Here is a 21,477-nt window from a genome sequence, read left to right on the forward strand (position 1 = left end):
AAAGAAGAAGAATAAGTGTATGGCTGCCAAGTTGACAATGGGTGGATGTGTGATGGTTAATTTTATGAGTCAATTTGACTAGTCACAGTGTGTTCAGATTAAACATTTATTTCTGGGTGTGTCTGTGAGGATGGTTTCAGGATGAGATTAGTATTTGAATCAGTGGACTCAGTAAGGTTTATTGCCCTCTGCAATATGGGCAATAAATGTTGAGGACTGGAATAGAACAGTAAGCCAGAGAAAGGAGCAACTAACTTTGGTTGCTTTTTGCCTGCCTGCTTTGTCTGACATAGCTCATCTCATTTTCTCTGACCCTTGGTCTGGAAATTACACCATCAACTCCCTGCATTCTCAGGGTTTGGGGCTTAGATTGGAACTTTGCCACAGGCTTTTCTCGTTCTCTAGTTTATACATGGCAGGTCTTAGGATTTCTCACCCTGCATAATTAAGTGGGTCAATTGATCAATATAGACAGACAGATATAGATATATAAAAATATATATTTCTCTATCTGTATATGTATATATGCATGTATATTTATCTATATATGTATATATAGATATGTGTATATGTATATATAGATATGTATATATAGATAGAAATATAGATTTCTATCTATAGATATAATATAGATTTCTATATTTCTATCTATATATACATATATAGATATACATATAGATAGTTTCCAACTTCATCCATGTCCATGCAAAGGACATGAACTCTTTCTTTTTTATGAGTGCATAGTATTCCATGGTGTATATGTGCCACATATATATAGATCTATATATTTCTCTAAGTATATATATGTATATACAGATAGAGATTATATAGATATTTATAGATAGATAGATATAATTCAGGTTCTGTTTTTCTTTCAGGTTCTGTTTTCCTGGAGAACCTCGACTAATACGATAAGGACTGAAATGCAGCAGATTCAGGAAAGATGCAAAAGTAGTAACTAGAAATAGATATAGTTGTGTATAATTCCCTCAGTAAGATAATAGAGACTTAGAACAGTTGAAGTTAATTTCTAGACGTTCTTTGATTTTCAATTCATTTGCTAATAGAAGAGTAGCAACACTATTGGAAGAATGTAATATCATGCACATGCAATAATTTATACCTTTACCATGTTTATTGCTGAAGCATGCCATTTAAGGAGAGAAAAGCTAAGCATATATACACTGAAAAGCTTTTTCCAGTAACATCATCCAAAATTTTAACTGTTTACCAGGTTTTTTTTTCCTAAGAATTTTAAAAGGAAAGATCAGCTAAATCACATTTCTCACAATCAATCTTAGCTGAGTCCTTTGATATTTACATCAATTGATAAAATTGACTCTTGGAATTTTGGTCATTCAAATTTGAATAAAGTTGTCAATGGGTAAATAAGTACTAATTCTTCTGTAACTCAAGAGCCTAATCAGCATGAGGTCTGAGTAATCCAGTTTTTATATTAATAGCCATTATCCAAAAGTTACAACGTGAGAAAATCTTTCCAAAGCCAATGCTCAAACTCACTCAGATTCCCTTGAACTATCAGAAGATTCAAATAACTCATAGTCAAAGAAAACATAAAATGTTAGTAAATTAGATTGGGGACACTGGATCTTTTAGAAAGAACACAGCATGGGCGTAAATTACTTGTGCCAAATATTGCATCTAATAGCTACTCAAGTACCTAAAGGAAGTCAGTGTTGCTCTTGAAAGGTACGGTATTTTGTGACCCAAGTCAATGGTTATCAAACAGGAACAGTCATTTAGTCCAAATCTTTGTGGCTAACTCTTTAGAAGCATGTAGAAAGTGGGGACTGCTTGCTTTTTCTTTAGCATTCAATAGGTCCTTTCAGTAAGTTTGAAAGTGCTCTAAAAAGAAAATTTATTGTAACATCATAGGCATTTCATACCAGTCAGAATGACTATCATTAACAAGTCAAAAAATAACAGATGATGGCAAAGCTGAAGAGAAAGAGAAATGCTTATACACTCTTGGTATTAATGCAAATTAGTTCAGCCCCTGTGGAAATCAGTTTGGAGATTTTTCAACTAAATTTGAACTGCTATTCGACTCAGCAGTCCATTTACTGAGTATGTACCCAAAGGAAAAAAATTATTTTACCAAAAAGACATACGCACTTGTATGCTTATTATAGCACTATTTACACTAGCAAAGACATGGAATCAACTAAGATGCCAATTAATGGTGGACTGGATAAAGAAAACATGACACATATACACCATGGAATACTATGAAGTCATTAAAAAATGTAATCATTTTCTTCACCACAACATGGATTTAGCTGAAGACTATCATTCTAAGCAAATGAATGCAGAAACAGAAAATTAAATACCATGTATTCTCACTTATAAGAGGGAGTTAAATATCAGGCATACACTGACATAAAGATAATAGACAATAGACATCGGGAACTCCAAAAGCAGAAAAGAATGGAAGGGAGTAAGGGCTGAAAGCTTCCTATTGGGTACTATGTTCACTATCTGGGTGTTGAGATCAACAGAAGCCCAAACTTTGGTATCATGCAATATACCCTTGTAACAAACCTCCAAATGTATCCCCTGAATCTAAGATAAAAATTGAAATTAAAAACAAGCAAACAAAAAAACAAGTGTGATTACAGCATTCAGCCTTACTCACCAAAGCACTGTCAACATCATAGGCTTCATTTTTGATAGCCACCTGACTTAATCACCATGTTTATTTACCACTTCATAGGTGCCAAGCACTTTTTGACAACTCATATAAGATACAAGGCCTAAGGAAGTTGAAAAACTATTATTATTAATTGGCCTAAGGAAGTTGAAAAACTATTATTATTAATGCATTTTCTCCAAGGTTATTTTCTCAATTGTGCAATGGGGTTAATGACTACCACTTCAGTGAGTAGCTAAGAGCACTAACAATGCTGTACCTATTCCATTAGATGGCTAGGAGGAATAAATGAGCAAATATTCATAAAGCTCTTGGAACATTGTCTGGTACATCGCCATGCTAAATATGTGCTAGGTATTATATTAGTATTACATTTTACAGAGAGGAATCTGAGAATCTTAAGGCTTAAGCAACTAGCTCAGAATCACACAACTTTTTAAATAGTAGGTTTAGGAAACCAATCCAGATTTATCTAACTACAAAACCTGTGTCATCTTCATTACCACAGACCTTGACAACCTTATCCAAGAAACAACTGCTTTTCTTCTTCAATATCTTTCTAGTAAAGATCAGTTGAAGAACATTGACTTGTATTTTTACATCCATAAATCTACAGTGAGGAAAATTGTACATTCTCTGTTATTATGTATTTTTCACCACAACCCAATGTTTTAGGAACTCTTACGGCCCTTTTTACAGATGAGAAAACTGAGGCACATAAAAATTAGATATCTTGCACAAGATCTCACAGCTGTTGTGACAAAACTGGAATTCTACCTGAGTTTTGTCTGACTCCAGGAACCACATATATTTTTTTTTTATCACTTTTAACCAAAGTCTCCATCACTTTTGAATTTATTGTCCTTGTGTCTATTGGTTTTGGAGGTATTAATATTCCTGAGCATCTCTCAAGAAACCGTGAAGCACTGTTGCAGGCTCCCGGTGAAAACACAGCTCACCCTTTCACAGCAGTTTAGAACTTCAATTTCCCTTGCCACACACACACTCCTATTTCCATCTCATAGATGTCTATTGTATTTATTTGTTTGCTTCTTTTTGTTTTTAATCTGAATCCAACTCAGGATTAGACTTAATTATAAAAAGCTGAATGAAAGATGTCCCCTGCATTTGGATTGGTCGTGGTCCTATGGGATTCAAAAGCAAAATAGAAATTACTATTCTAAGAGGTTTTTCCTTTCATTCTCTCTCTCCCTTTCTACACTCCCTGTCTCTCGCATATATATGAGTGTATACACATACCCACATATAAACATATATATATACACGTAGGAATATAGGTGCACACATATAAGTACATAAATATACACAAAAAATATTTGAGTTACAAAGATCCTTGACAGAATACTTTATTATGTGTAAAGCCACTCCCTTCTATATGCTCTGCTAGCCTTGTTGAAAATATATAGTTTAAATTTATATTTATATATAACCTATATTTATATTTTGTTACATATATCTATCTATCTATATCTATCTATCTATCTATCTATCTATCTATCTATCTATCTATCTATCTATCTATCTATCTATCTATCTATCTTCCTTTCTTCATTCATTGCTTATTTCCACAAATATTCACCAGACCTTTATGAAGCACTTACTAGGGCTCCAGAACTTTAGCCATTCATTCTACCTACATGTATTATGCCAGTAAGCATCTAATTCTGACAGTGGAAACCAGCCACCTTATTTCATACTAATGATACTATGTATTTATATGGACAGTGAAAGACTCTTCATGCTGTTCAAGAGATTCTGGAAAAGAGCTGTGCGCCACACTACATTCACAGATTAAGTAATCGCCATCACTACAGTCTTTGTTTGAGAAAGCCAAATGCCTTGGAGCCCTCAGGTGAAAACTGTGTGTTCCTTGTTATCTGAAAATAGCGTGTCACTGCCGGAGTTAATTACCTAAAGAGCTCCGCACGGAATCCACGTAACTGAGTCATGCTTTTCTTCTAAATTAGAACAATATAATTGTAACACGTAAAAGTAAGTCTTTGTATTTACTCTAATGAGCTCACTTCTCAGTTTTGCTAGTGACTTGATAAACTAATAGCAGGGTCGATATGATGTCTCTATGGTAATTATCATGCCACTTCTCCTCTCCTCCTATATTCTTCTCATGTTACATTTTAACGTGTTTCTCTGCTCAAGTCAATTCAATTTATCAGTAGGGAAGAGGCATGAAACAGAACTGATTTGCTGTGGATCTACTTACAAGTAAACTGGAAAACCCAATTTTCAAGTTAAGTTTTCAATAAGATATACATGGGATGAACAATAACTGATTTGAAAGATACCATTATTTACAGTGGTTTAATCTTATGCAAATATAAAAGAAAAAATATTAAATGGTGCTGCATATTTTGCATTTGCAAAATATATGTGTTTCCTTCTTGATTCTTCATTACAAAGGAACTTTAAGGTTATAACCTATAATACGATAAGCCATAAGTAACTACAGAATAATGAAATGTGAAGAGACCCAAGAGATACTCCAATGCAGTGAGTTTTATTTATTTTTATTTATTTTTTATTTGTTTGAGAAGGAGTCTCACTCTGTCACCTAGGCTAGAGTGCAGTGGCGTGATCTCGGCTCAGTTGCAGTGAGTTTTAAACTGGAGTGTGTATTCCTTTGTGTAGAAGGCCATGAAGACTTTTGAGGGAGTACGTGGATGTGGCCAGTTCTCAGAGAATCTATTTTCAGTTTTCCCACTTCCATGCGTCATCTTTCGAAAATTGGTCTGCCCGGAAACACCTGGAGTATAGGCTCTAGGGAGACTTTTGTCTCTCACTTCCCTTTTCACACTTTTAAAAAGAAGGACAGTGTTTTCAAGTTGCCCCTAATATCACAACACGGGGTTCTGCCCTTAGGAAGAAAAACCTCCAAGGCACTAAACACAGGTTCAATAGGAAACACTATTAGTCACTATTGAGAATGTGAGTCAAACTACCACTAGGTTACATATTCTTTGCAATTCATGTGGTTCTCAATGCTTTCCTTTCAACCACGTTGAAGAAGGACCTAAAACAAATAAGAGCTGATACATTTTAATATATAAGTCAGAAGGAGTTTAAATGAGTGAGAGACATTACTAAAATAAAACTCCTTTCTAACCTTATATTTTACACAAATAGGTTTCTAGCCTTAACATATATGAAACACACACACACACACACACGTAAAGTGCTTGATAATAAATTCAATTAGGGCACAAAATAATATTTATCCATGGACATATAAACTCATTGAAAAATTATTCTTATCCAACTCATTTAAGAAATAGATTTTACATATTGATTGTATGTTTATTTCTTTTATTCAAATGTGTAATGTGTTTTATTTTGATCAACTGTATACTACAAAATAAATGTGATCATAATTCAATCTTGAATGATTTTTTAGCCCATAGGAAAGTAAGGTAACAGAAAATTATTTTATAATAAATGCTACATATATGTCATTAAAATATATATTTAATACGGATATATTTTATACCAAATAAATATGATCTGATGTTCAATGAAAGGCTTAAATATAAACATCATACAGTATAAAATTCTGTGGGGATGACTACATGAGTTACAAGATAAAAAGGAACAATGTTAAAATTTTGATTATTTTAATACAGACTGTTCATGTACTTCTAAAAAGATAATGTGTGTATTCAATTGTTTTGATGTATAGATACTATCAGATGCATTTAAAAAGATAAAATATTGTATTTTATTTTTAAAATTTGTTATATCAATATGCTTTAAAGTATGTCCTTTCTCATCAAGTAAACATACAGTGAAAAATGGTAGCTTGTAATTTATAAGTGAAGGAGTATTTTTTTAAAAGTTCATCATAAAACAAATTAATAAACAAGTTTGATTAACACTGTTCAAATAGAACTTGCAAACGATTTTCACAGTAGACACCTTCCTTCAAATGAAGTCTTACAAGGAGTCCTAGTATATAAAACAGACATGCTTGGAACAACTGTGCACCCCATGTCTCCCCATACTGCTGTAACTCTAGCAGCAGTCCTGGAAGTATCTTCTATGCATCTATAAAACAGTTTTCTAGTCACTGATCTAGTAAAATCTGTTATTTTACAGTTGGACAGCAATGGCTCAGAGCCAGTGAGTAGCCGCACTATCCTCAAACCCAAGTTATTCACATTCAAAGCTTAGATACTATATATATATATATGCAACATAGTCTTTAACAAGATACTATTTGGACCCCATGGCTCAGCCTACCCTTTAATAAATCATTGAAAAATGCATGTTTGATACATAATTTTCTGCCTTGTGTTTTTTAGACACTATTTTCAACCCCTCATTTTGCAAGTTTGTAGCACAATTCTCCTATGTGTGTCTTCTCTTTTCCCTAATATATTTAAGTACTAAAAAGACTAGAGTAAAACTTCAGTATCATAGAAAGCAAAGGAAAAGCAAACGTCATTAAGTGAAATGTATTAATTTTATGAGATTTTAAAAGAAATAGTTTTATTACTATTAAAACTTGAGATATGGTATAAACTTGAGCAAAATGAGTAAAGTAAGTTTAAATGGAGATAAATCCATTTTCAGGGTTACCACAAGCCCGAATCTTCCTTACTGTACAAGAATGAATTACTACATTCAGAAGTAATAAGGAAGATGAATATGGCTTTAATTTTTTGAGACTGATGTTTGCAAGCTTGATTATCTAGAAATATCTACATACATTATATACTGCTTAACACAATTCATTTTGAAAAACTGAATTCAAAGACAGTACCTGTGTTTCATCTAAATAAATACATATGACTGCTTGACGCTTCTGATTCTTTCTTATTCAACAAGTTATTTTGATATCTATTGAAATTACCTTAATTTTTTGTGGCAATAAGAAAATATCCAAGAAGCCTCTCCCCAATACAGTGTTATCCTCAGCTTAACTCTGCAAACAGAAAATTATGCCATCCCGTATGTTTCCAATTCATTACATCAGTTTTGACTCGAAATCTTCAGCTCTATCTATAGAATGAAACTTAACAGGTTACTTAGATCAATATTGAGAGTCAAATTTGCTAATCCCATTACGTGTACAAGTTGCTCACAGGTAATTGGATGTATACGTAGAAAACATTCCCCAGCCCCTATGCGGCTATGTCCTGCCTGTTCCTTAGTTTTATGTGGGCACTTACCTCTCTGATCTGCTATTGTGTTGCTCCTTGCACACACCACTGTAGGGTCATTGGCCTTCATTGCGCTTTAATTCTTGTAACCTGCCAGTTTCCTTCCTGTTTTGAGGCATTTGCACTGGCTTTCCCTCTGCCTGGAATACATTTCCCCTAGATATGTGCATGGCTCATTTCTCTCACTTTTTTCAAGTCTTTTCCTAATGTTTCGTTGTCAGTAAGTTCAACTCTTACCATTATCCTTTTTTTTCCTTTATTTGGACTTATCATCAAGCATGCTATATAATTTATTTCTTTGTTTGATTTTGTATTCCACATCCCAAATATAATTCATGCAAAGACAATAATTATTTTTTCCAAAGGAATAAATAAATCTTGATTTCAATTATGATAAAATATAAAAATAAATCTTTTAGTATTAAAGGCTATAGTAACACAAGATCGTGGGGCCTTCTATTTATGGAAGATTATAGTTTAGAAAATAATAATATAGGAAGAAGATAACAGCAATTGTATACATAACAATATTTTAAATGATTATGTTAACAAAGAGAAAAGGAAAATGTAAATAAATTCAGAGAATTCAGTACAATTAAATCAAACTCATTTTGTGAAATAAGACTCAACAGGGAAACTAACCACATGATCCTTTCTGTGATGAACTGAATTTTCATCATCTGTGGTATTGGCTGGTCCTCAGAACCAGAAATAAGTCTAGTGTTAATAGAAATACTTTATCTTCCTTGCAAATGAAATGTGAATGTTACAGACAATAGCGAACCCGTGTTTTAAAATGTATTGTGTATTATCAGCCTAGTAGCAGCATTTAAATTCAATTCACAAAACCACTTTAGATCAAGGCAGCATAAAAAAGGAATCTGTCAATCCCAATGCTTAGACGCAACCAAAATTAAATTTTGCTGTGCACTCCAAATTTTAAGGTGGCTGCATGCAGTTTAATAAGCTAAGGATATTATCCTTAAAGTAACTTTGTATATGGTGTTAATTATTTGTAAATATGCTAATCTTCTCCAATGGAATTCTCTTATTCCCTTTTTATTTCCCAATCTTGATAAATTCTGGGACATTAATTACATATATGTGTGTGTTTGTGTGTGTATGTGTGTGTGTGTAATAGAAGAATGGCAAACTGTCTTTACCCTCGAGATTATGCTCATGTGTTCTGCTCCTACAGCGCGCTCCGAAAAGCACATTGAAGTATAGTAACTTGCTTTCAAAATGTTACTCTGCCTTATGTTGAATAAAAGCAGTGAAAGTGGGCATCTTGTGTTGTCCCAGTTCTCAGGGGGAATGCACTCAACATTTCCCCATTCAGGTTAATGTTGGCTGTGGGTTTGTCATAGACGTCTTAAATATGATTCTGAAAAAAATGCAACAGAACACTTACAAATATAGAGAAGGTCATCACCAACAAATAGAGAGTAAAAACTGAGAGTCAAGTAGGAAAATTGTAAAATTCATATAAAGCATTTCTTTCAATGAAGACAAGCAGCTGCTCTCAGGCATGGATTTTATTTCCAAGTGGCAGAAGGGCTACTGTTCTAATAATGTTAACACATGGCCCGGAGAACCTCAAATAAAAATTATTACCTCAGACAAGGAGCTGTAAAATTAAAGGGCCAATCAAACCGTATTTGCTTGAAAAGACAATCACAAAATATGCATAAATAAACCCCTAACCAAGTAGCTTAGCCACAGTTGACTGTGAATAGGAAAAAGTAGAATGAAGTCAAGCACTGGATTCAATGTCTTACCATGTTAGTAATGTTGTGCTCATTTGTGATAAGCACCTGTTCTTCTTGCCTGCTTCATTCGCCCATCTCCTTCCTATTTTGTATTTTTAAAATATCATATTAACTCACCATTTGTTAAATCGATTCCACTTATTCCTTCTTCTATGCTCTCATCTTACAACCTCTCTCTTTTCTTTCATTATTCTCCTGAAATACAAACATGACCTCACATATACCCTGATTTAATCATTCAGAGACGCCTTGCTGACATTCAATCATTCAATGACTCCTTGCTCCTGAGACAGGGATTTTTATTTGCTTTGTTCTCAGCTGCATCTTCAGTGCCTAAAAATGTGCTTGCACTCAAAAGGCATTGAACAACTTTACTGAATGAGTAAACCAAATTTTTGCCATGGTAACAAATTATTTTTCACATTGCCGGACAATACTCTTCACAAACTAGCCTGAAACCACCTTTCCTGGCTCTTTCTCTGGAATTCCTTCCGTCAAATACACTCTATGCCTGACTTACTCTCACTGTACCAAAATTCACCATGTTCCTAGAAGCCGTTCGCAATTCTGTGCTGCATGATCCTTTCCTTTTTTTTTTTTTTTTTTTTTGAGATGGAATCTCACTCTGTTGCCAGGCTGGAGTGCAGTAGCACCATCTTGGCTCACCACAATCTCCGCCTCCTGGGTTCAAGTGATTCTCCTACCTCAGCCTCCTGAGTTGCTGGGATTACAGGTGCATGCCACCACGCCCAGCTAATTTTTTTATTTTTAGTACAGACAGGGTTTCACCATGTTGACCTGGATGGTCTTGATCTCTTGACCTCATGATCCACCTGCCTCAGCCTCCCAAAGTGCTGGGATTACAGGCGTGAGCCACAATGCCTGGCTGATCTTTCTACTATGGCCAGTAAGGAGAGTTTCTACAGTTAGTTGAGTAGCAAGGTATAGTCTTACGTGGTGTGACATAACCATGGGAGTGACATCCTATCATCTTTACTGGTGTTCTATTGGTTAGAAGTAAATTATAGGTCCCACACATACTCAAGGGGAGAAGATTCCAGAAAGGTGCTCATCAGCTCAAACTTCTGTTCCAACTCCCAGGAGGTGGGAATTAGGGGGATACCTTAGAGTCTGTTTACTGTACTGTCATTGCAGCTGGCTGAATGCTGGTTTCATTTACTAAGATGAAGATCAAATGAGGATAGAGTTTGAAGATCATGAATTCTGTAATAAGCATCTTGTATTTAAGGAACCCTTGAGACATGCATTTGCGTATGTAGAGTAGAAAGCTGGATATATGGATCTGAAAGTTGGAACAGAAGTTTGAGCCGATGAAATAAATTTTAAAAAATTGTTGGCATATATTGGCAGTTGAAGTATGAGAGTAGAAGAGATCATGGAGAAGGAGGGAGTCAGAATCCCCCAAAATGTCAGTATTTAAGAGCCCAGAAAGAGATAAATATATAACAAATATATATTCACTGCTTATAATGTGTCACATATTGTTTTGGGTGTTATCTTGTTTATGTGTCTGAAGCTCACATGAGGTATCTGAGTTGGGATAATAAACAGTGTGTGAACACTATTTGGACAGAGGCACTGTAACTAAGAATATAGCACAACTGTGTGCAGGAAATAGGTGTTAAATTTACTATGAGCTAAGGAATTACCCTTATTTACCTGCTACAAACATATGCAAACACATACTCTCTCATACATACTAGTCCCAGGAATAGAAGGCTACAGTGTTCTGAATTGTGATTCTTCCTCACACATTTTGGGACATTTTTATAGACATTTTCCAGATTACAGAATTAACCTTTAAGGTTTAACCAAATGACAGGATTGATATTTCAAGGAATAAAACAAACAGTGCTATACAATCAATAAAATAACACTAGAGCAAACATAAAAAAAAAATCCCACTTCCAATACAGGCTTTGTGCAAATACATTTTTCTTCTAATTTTCTATAACTTGTGGGGTGGTAAAATTCAATATGTAACTAGCAATCAATGGTTTCTCTTAAAGTTATACACACTAAAGGACATTTTTGTTACTTAACTAGAAAAATGGATGTAGCCTCCTAAGTAGTAACTACCTAGAGGTTAAAGAATGAAGGACTTAAGTTTTCTTGCTTAGGTCTTGCATTGATAATGTTTCTGAAAGCAATACATATGCTCAAGAAAATGCACTCAAGTAATTCTTGATAAGTGAAAAAATACAATATAAAAGAGGCAACTATGCTAGAAACATGCTTTCATTCATTTTGCTTTAGGTACTGTATTTGAGAAAAGTAGGTTCAATATTTTGTACATCTCTGAGAAAACGGCAAATGAAAAATTACCATCGTGTACAAGAATGTTAATTCCTAAGGCATAAAGGTTTAGAGAAGGCAAACAAAACTTGCAGAGCAATAACTCACAAGTAAGTGAAAGAATAAGCCACAGAAGTATAAATAACCTGAGCTTTTTCTGCATTGAAATAATGAGGTTTTTTGGAATCCAGACCTTGTCACTTTACCCTGCTCAAATGAGGTCGATTATATGTAAATAGATGCAGCATAATAATGAAAGATTGTACTTGGCAACTTTTCAGGAATAAGATCTGAGTCTTAATAACTTCATGTAGCTCTCAGTTGAAAATATCACTATACTATATGGTTCTCTCTATCAGATGAAAGGCAATATATATTTAAAAAGTAAATAACCCTTTCAAATTTGTAATGTTTTACCTAGCAATTCATGAACAGTTTTTTTTTCATCAAATTAAACAGAAATTATATTTGTCTTATTTCTATACAGGATATTTGGAAGGTTGGTTTGTTGACACCGAGAATGTGAGCAACCATGAAATACCTACTCTTTAACTTAGCCTCAGTTCTATTACTTTCTTTTCTGTCTAAAATCTATCTCTTTTTAAGACTCCACTGTTTCTTTTTTTCTTTCATCAAGAAGCAGGTGAATTTATTCTGGAGCCATTTTTTCCCCGCAAAGACATAACAGTTTAACCAATGTACAAGAATGATAGCATAGGCGTCGAGACAAAGAATAGAGAATAATGGAGCCAAGCAGAGATGCAGATGTTAGAACACTGGTTGCCCAAGTTCACTGGCCATAATTTTAAAATGTCAATCACAACCTACTGTAGATTTTGTAGGTATCTCTAAACAGCTAAAGATAAAATTACTTTTATAAATTAATATTCCAGAAGGCCTCATCTGATTGAAACTCTGGAAAAAAGGTAGATGAAATGACAAGTACAAATAGACGTAGAGATATAATTTTTATGATTTTAGGAGATTCACAACTCTCTAGAAAAGAATATATCAATGACAAATTAGAGGAAAATACATCATAGTACTTTCATTTCGAATTTTCACTCTCATATTGCCCCAAAATGTGAGTTCATAATTTTCAGTCACTAGAAGAGTCTTCCTTAAAAGAGAAGATACATGGGAAAATGCACTGTGTCTGTAAAGCACTACACAGATCTCATTATCACTACCGCAGGCTGGCTGGAGAGCTAAGACACGAACATAGATAATGGATCCAAGAATGTGATCAGTCATATGAGAAAGGTGCCATGAAATGCTATGAAAAGACAGGAAAATGAGAGAATGTTATGAGACTTTCAAAACTTACTATAAGACTTATGTCTCATATGATGTACAAATGAGGATAACAGCATTACAGAGGGAGAGAACCTTATGGGCAACAGTAGTAAGGTTCAAATGCTTATGCCTCAAACTATTTATCGCGGTTTAAGCATAAGTGATGGGTACTGGGAAATAATAGAAGGCAAAGGATACGCAGGCAGTTTCAGGTTAAACTATAATTTAAATCAAATTTTTACCATTTTCCACAGAGTGACCTTGGGCAATACCTTAATGTATTAGTATTAGGGACAGAATAGGATAGATGTGTGTGTGTATATATATATGTGTGTGTGTGTATATACATATGTATACACATATGTATACACATATACATGTATACACATATATGTATATATGTATATGCATATGTATATATGTATATACATACATATAAATAAATAAATATATATATATAAAAACACACACTCACTCATGCAGACTAGTCCTAGTAATAGAAGGCTCCAGTGTTCTAAATTTATTAAGGAGTATTGACTCACACGATCACAAGGTAAAGTCCCATAGTAGGTCATCTGCAAGCTGAGGGGCAAGGAAGCCAGTTCAAGTCCCAAAACCTCAAAAGTAGAGAAACTGACTGTGCAGTCTTCAGTCTGTGGCTGAAGGCCCAAGAGTCCCTGGCAAACCACTGGTGTAGGTCCAAGAGTTCAAAAGCTGAAGAACTTGGAGTCTGATGTTTGAGGGCAGGAAGCATCCAGCATGGGAGAAAGATGAAGTCTGGAAGACTCAGCAAGTCAAGTCCTTCTAACTTCTTCTGCGTGATTTGTTATAGCCATGCTGACAGCTGATTATATGGTGCCCATCCAGATGGAGGGTGGGTCTGCCTCTCCCAGTCCACTGGCACAAATATTAATCTCCTCTGGCAACACCCTCACAGACACACCCGGGAGTGATACTTTGCATCCTTCAATCCAATCAAGTTGACACTCCATATTAACCGTCACACTTGATTTATCTGAGAATCAATTTTCTCATCTTTAAAATGGGAGTAAAATGATTACTTTAAGATTACCGCAAGGAGAGCATATGATGAGCCTAGCTTAATTTTTGTATATAAAGGGCAGTGAACAAGGTGATGCCTATTACTTTAGGTTTCTGTACTGAAACAATAACTACAAAAAGTTATAATATATACAGATGCAACCTACTCTGCAAAATAGATGTAAACCTGAAAATTTCTGTGTATGTCTACATTTTTATAACTAATACTGTATTTAAAGTTACTCTTGTGAAGCAGTATTTAAAGTAATACTATAGGCTTATCTAGATAGCCTATATATAGATAAGCCTATATATAGTATTACTTTATAGTACTATAGATAGGCCTATCGTGAAGTATAGAATAACTTCACTCCTTCTATTTTTCCCATTTCATAAATCCAGATTTTTAAACATCATGTGTAGTTAATGTTGGGTATACCTATATAAACTTGCCTTACAAACAAACTTTGAAGTCAGAGAGATGTATATAAATCAAAGATCTCAGCCTAGAATTGCTTACTTATAAGAAATGTGTGATCAAAGGGTCAGTCTTCAGCTACCACCAGGAATACCTCATCGGCCATCAGAGAAATATAAAAGGCATGGGACAACCTGAATTTTTATACTTCCATATCAGTGGCAGAAGAAGGGACAGATTATCAGACAGGGCATGTTATATGTTCAGTTTTTCATTGTAATGGAAAAGTGAATTTTTTTACATTTGCATATGAAAAGAAGTCAGAAGAACCCAGTAAACTGCCTGGATTTCAGTTTGTAAAATCAGTTTACAAATGTGTTTAATATGCCCCTTATAGTCACTGTGAAAAGAAGGTTTATGAAAGTGTGTTAAATGAAGTTTCTCGAATTCTGGCAAAATTGAAATCTATAGGCGGTGAATCACAGGGTGTGTCAGAGCCAGCAGTTGACTCTGAGAATTAAACATGGCGGCACTATACTCTGATCTCATTTGCAACTTGACTTTCTTGATGGAAACTACACTGGGGAACGACAGGTTGTAGAAATGAGACTAACTTGCTGTTTAATTGCGCAGTAAATGAAAGACAAATGTGGGCTTGAGGAGAATAATGCTAAAATGACACCTCCAATTTATGTTGGGTAGGAAGGACATATATTGGTATTTTCATTTTACAAATAAAAACAAAGTTCAGAGTAGTTAACTTTTCTATGGTCACATAGCTATTAAACTGTACATCTATCCCAGTTATTATTGCTGTGACGTAAACCACCTGAAAATCAAGCGGCTTAAAACCACAACTATTTAATTACATCTTATATATTATGTAATTAAGCAACTTGAGAGTGGTCAGTAGGATGATTGTTCTGCTCCTCACAACATTGACTTAGGTCACTTTGTGGTACCTATCTGATGGACGGAATAGTCTAGACACCTTTTGGCTTCCCTAGGCCACATTGGAAGAATTGTCTTGGGCCACACATAAAATACACTAACACTAATGATAGCTGATTAAAAAAACAAATCTCATAATGTTTCAAGAAAGTTTACGAATTTGTGTTGAGCCACATTCAAAGACGTCCTGGGCCGTGGGTTAGAAAAGCTTGGTCTAGAGAGTCCAAGGCTGCTCTACTCACATGTCTGACACCTTGCAGAGGATGACTGGAAGAACGCTGGTATCAGCTAGGACTTTTTACCAAAGTGTCTATATGTAGCCTCTCCAACATGGTAATCTCAGGGAAGTCAGACTTCTTAGATGGTAGCTGGCTTCCGCCAGAGGAAGTGCTCTAAGAGAACCAGGAAGAAGTTGTTTGACCTTTTCTGCCATTGTCTACCTTAGGAGTCCCCAACCTTTTTGGCACCAGGGACCACTTTTGTGGAAGATAATATTTCCCTGGATTAGGTGTGGGGAGGTGGATGGGGTAGGGGTCGGAGGTTGGGGATGGTTTCAGGATGAAACTGTTCCACCTCAGATCATCAGGCATTAGATACTCATAAGCAGCACACAACCTAGATCCCTTGCATGCGCAATTCACAATAAGGTGTGTGCTCCTATGAGAATCTATTGCCACCACTCCTCTGACAGGAGGTGGAGCTCAGGCAGTAGTGCTCACTTGCCAGCCATTCACCTCCTGCCGTGCAGCCTAGTTCCCAACAGGCCACAGATAGGCACTGGTCCACAGCCTGGGACTTGTGGACCCCTGGCCTACCCAGTTTTAAATTAGACTTTACCCCTTGAGTAGGGTATGTCAAAATCAAATTATAAAAGAAATGTTTCTGGGGACCTTCTTTAGGAAATGCAATGTGTTGTTAATGCCATGACTAAAACTAGGGTCTCATGGCTATTAGATTTTCCTAGTTTCTGCTAAATCTCTCTGCTTCGTATACATGCAAGTGTGTGCCCAAAGGCATATACATAGACATATACAAAGACAAACACAGGTACACACAATATAAGTTAGAATGTAAACTCTAATGTATTTTATTTTTTCTATTTTTGTTTTCTATTTTTGACAGTATATTGTCTCTTTGCTATGTTTTTCATTGTCGTACTCCCTCAGAAACTAGCGTGGTAGGGGCTCAATATGTATTTGTGATGTGAGAGGATGAATAAAGGTGCGAATATCAAATGTAAGGAAAGTATCCTTACTCTATAATTTCAGTTTTCTGCATAAAAGATGATCAAAGAAATTTCTACTTTGATTAATTTAATTATAGCTATTTCACTTGCATTTTAGAAAATAGTTTGGCTAGTCTTGATTGATACTTCCATGCAATAATAAATAGAAATAATTTGTAATTCTAGAAAATGAAAAGTGATTTAGTTGTTCTGTATTCAAATAGTCCTAGGATGAAATCTAGGCATGGATGCATTTACAAGGTAAAATTTCGATGAGTACCTGCTATGTCCTTGAATAAATTGCTGCATTGCAAAGTAGCAATTTTGCTACTTACCATATCTTTTACTTCAAAGGTATGTTAAGTGTCCATCTCTGCTATGAAGCCCTCTATGGATTCCTGAAATTGTAACAGTCTACCTTTCCCTTTGTGCTTGGTTTGTGTGTTATGATTTCACAATACATAGTGTTTCACTTTGTAATGATTTTAAAGTTATCTCTTAAACTAGATGAGAAATACCCTGAAGATAGTCTGGCTTAATTCATGGTAAGAAGAAAAATATATCCTGTCTTTACTTCTAAATATTTTTTCTTTGACCAAAAGAAAATCAATTTTTATACTAAAAGTAAATCATGGACTGGGAGCAATACTGAAACAATTTTCAATACAGAGATCTGTTTTTAGGGGAGAATTTGTCATGTGTGGTGAAAGGCATGTTTTCTAGGAGGAATAATTAAACTTGGCCTACATTGAAAATGCATATTCTTATACCCAAGAAAAAAATGTCACTTTCACAAATGAGCAATGATCTAAAGTCCTTCAAATACACTAGAAAAACTCAGCTTCAAAAAAGCACACATAAACAATGAGTAAGTTTCTTGATTAATTTGCTGTTACTATACTCTTTGAGGCTTATAATTCATCTAGATGAAGTGCCACTGAGTCAAACAAACTCTTTGTTCACAACTAATTTTGACCCCTGGTTTACAGTCATCACTTTGTTTTTAAGATAAAATGAAAACTGTAGGTTTTAATCATTTTATGACACTGAAAACATATGATAACATGATCCCAAATTTCTGAGCTTTGAATTATTTTTAATATCCAGAGGGAACACAGTTTGGGACAGACAGGTGATTTTGCATTCATGATCTCCAACCACTAGTTTTCCAGACAGGGAAACCAACTCAAAGAGAAGGGGAACATATAAGTACATATATGGATACACACACACACACACACACACACACACACATTGGATGAGTATCCATTATCCAAAATGCTTAGGTTCAGAACTGTTTTGGATTTATTTGAATTTTTGAATACTTTCATATACATACTGACATATTTTGAAGAAGGAACCCAATTCTAATAGCTCGAAGGTCATTTTATACAATATGTTTGATAATTTTGTGCATGAGACAAAGTCTTGATAGCATTTTGACTGTAACCCATTACATGAGGTCAGGTGTGGCATTTTCCTGTGTTGCCATGTTGACACTCAAAAAGTTTTGAATTTTGAAGCTTTCAAATTTAAGATTTTTGGATTAAGGGATGCTCTATCTGTATACAGGCATACCTCATGTAATTGTGTTTTGACTTATGGTGCTTTGCAGATTTTGCATTTTTACAAATGAAAAGTTTGTAGCAATCCTGGGTTCGGCAAATCTATTGACACCATTTTTTTCTTTTCGACAGCATATGCTCACTTCAAGTCTCTGTGTCACAACATTTTGGTAATTCTGGTGATATTTCAACCTTTTTTATTATTATTGTATCTGTTATGGTGATCTGCGATTACTGATCTTTTTATATTATGCTTGTACTTGTTTTAGGTCCTCATGGACTGCATCTATAGAAGATGTTGAAATTAATCACATAAGATGGTGAACTTAAATAGATAGATGTTGTGTGTTTTCTGACTGCTCCACCAACCAATTGTTTCTCTATCTCTCTACCTCTCCTCAAGTCTGTATATTCTCTGACACACAACAGTGTTGAAAGTAAGCTAATTAAAAACCCTACAATGGCCTCTAAGCGTTCAAGTGAGAGGAGTTTCACCTTTCTTAAAGCTAGAAATAATTAAGCTTAGTGAGAAAGGCATGTGAAAAGCTGAACTAGGCTGAAAGCTAGGCCTCTTGTGCCAGTTAGCCAAATTGTGAATGCAAATAAAAGATTCCTGAATAAAATTAAAACTACTACCACAGTGAACAAAAACATGATAAGAAAGTTAAACCATCTATTGCTGATATGAAGAAAGTTTTGGTTATCTGGAGAAGATAAAATCAGTCAGAACATTCCCTTAAGTGAAAACCTAGTCCACATCAAAGTCATAACTCTCTTCAATTCTAGGAAGACTGAGAGGTGGGGAGGCTGTGGAGGGAAAGTTTTAAGCCAGCAGGGGTTAGTTCATGAGGTTTAAGGAAAGAAGCCATCTCCATAAAGTGAAGCAGCAAATGCCAATGTAGAAGGTGCAGTCACTTATCCAGAAGATCTAGCTAATGTAAATGGTGAAGATGGCTACGTTAGACAATAGATTTTAAATGTAGATAAAACCACCTTCAGCCAGGTGCAGTGGCTCACACCTGTAATCCCAGAAGTTTGGGGGGCTGAGGCGGGTGGATCACCTGAGGTCGGGAGTTTGGGAGCAGCCTGACCAACATGGAGAAACCCTGTCTCTACTAAAAATACCAAAAAAATATTAGCTGGGCTTGGTGGTACATGCCTGTAATCCAAGCTACTTGGGAGGCTAAGGCAGGAGAATTGCTTGAACCTGGGAGGCAGAGGTTGTGGTGAGCCAAGATCGCACCATTGCACTCCAGCCTGGGCAACAAAAGCAAAACTCCATCTCAAAACAAAACAAAACAAGAAACAACAACAACAACAACAAAAGAAAAAACACCTTCTGTTGGAAGAAGATGACATCCAAGACTTTTGCAGCTGCAGAGGAGAAGTCAATGACTAACTTCAAAACTTGAAAGGACAGGCTGACTCTCACTTAAAAGGTGGATGCAGCTGGTGACTTTAAGTTGAAGCCAACGTCCATTTACCATTCTGTCTGAAAATCCCAGGTCCCCCCAAATTATGCTAAATCTACTGTGTCTGTGCTCTATAAATAGAACAACAAAGCCTGAATGAGAGCACAACTGTTTACGGCATGGTTTACTGAATATTTTAAACCCACTGTTGAGACCTACTGCTCAGGAAATAAGATTTCTTTCAACATATGACTGTTCATTGACAATATACCTGGTCACCCAAGAGCTCTGATGGAGCTGTACATAAGATTAATGTTGTTTTCATGCTTGCTAATAAACATTCATTCTGCAGTCCATGAATCAAAGAGTAAGTTTGACTTTCAAGTTTTATTATTTAAGAAACATATTTCATAAGACTATAGCTCTCATAGATTGTGATTCCTGTGATGGATCTGGGAAAAGTAAATTGAAAACCTTCTGAGAAGGATTCATCATTCTAGATGTCATGAAGAACATCTGTGGTTCATAGGAGGCTGTAAAAATATTGATATTAAAAAGAGTTCACATAAAGTTGATTCCAGCATTCATAGGCTTCAGTGGAGAAAGTAACTGCAGATGTGTTGAAAATAATAAAATAATTGAAATGAGAAGTGGAGCCTCAAGATGTGACTGGATTGCTAATCTCATAATAAAACTTCAGTGGATGAAGAATTGCTTCTTACAGATGAGCAAAGTAGTTTCCTGAGGTGGAAACTAATTCTGGTGAAGATGCTGCGAACATTGTTGAAGTGACAACAAAGGATTTAGAATGTTCCATAAACTTAATTGGTAAAGTAATAGCAGGGTTTAAGTGCATTGACTCCAATTTTGGAAGAAGTGCTAATGTAGTTAAAATGCTATCAAATAGCATAACATGCTGTAGAGAAATCTTTCTATCTATGAGGCAAGATTCATTTTTGTTTTAGTTTAGGAAATTGCACAGTCACCCCAACCTATAGCAACCACCATCCGGATCAGTCAGCAGCCATCAACATCAAGGCAAGACTCTCCACCAGCAAAAATATGATGACTATCTGTAGGCTCAGTTGGTTGCTGGCATTTTTTTTTTTTTTTTTTTGAGACAGAGTTTCGCTCTTCTTGCCCAGGCTCAAGTGCAATAGTGTGATCTCAGCTCACTGCAACCTCCACCTCCCAGGTTCAAATGATTCTCCTGCTTCAGCCTCCCAAGTACCTGGGACTATAGGCACATGCCACCACGCCTGGCTATTTGTTTTTGTATTTTTAGTAAAGAAAGGGTTTCACCATGTTAGTCAGTCTAGTCTCTAACTCCTGACCTAAGGTGATCCACCCCTCTTGGCCTCCCGAACTGCTGGGATTACAGGCATGTGCCACTGCGCCTGGTATGGCATTTTTTTATCAATAAAGTATTTTTAATTAAGTACATTTTTACACATTCTATTGCACACAAATAGACTATTGAAAAGTATGGGCATGTAAAAGTTCACATGCACCAGGAAATCAAAAAGTTTGTGTGACTCAATGTATTGTGATATTTGCCTTTGTGGTGGTCTGGAAACAACCCACAATATATCTGAGGTATGCCTGTGTTTATATGTGT

Source organism: Theropithecus gelada, chromosome X (genome assembly GCF_003255815.1).
Source record: "Theropithecus gelada isolate Dixy chromosome X, Tgel_1.0, whole genome shotgun sequence".
NCBI lineage: Eukaryota > Metazoa > Chordata > Mammalia > Primates > Cercopithecidae > Theropithecus > Theropithecus gelada.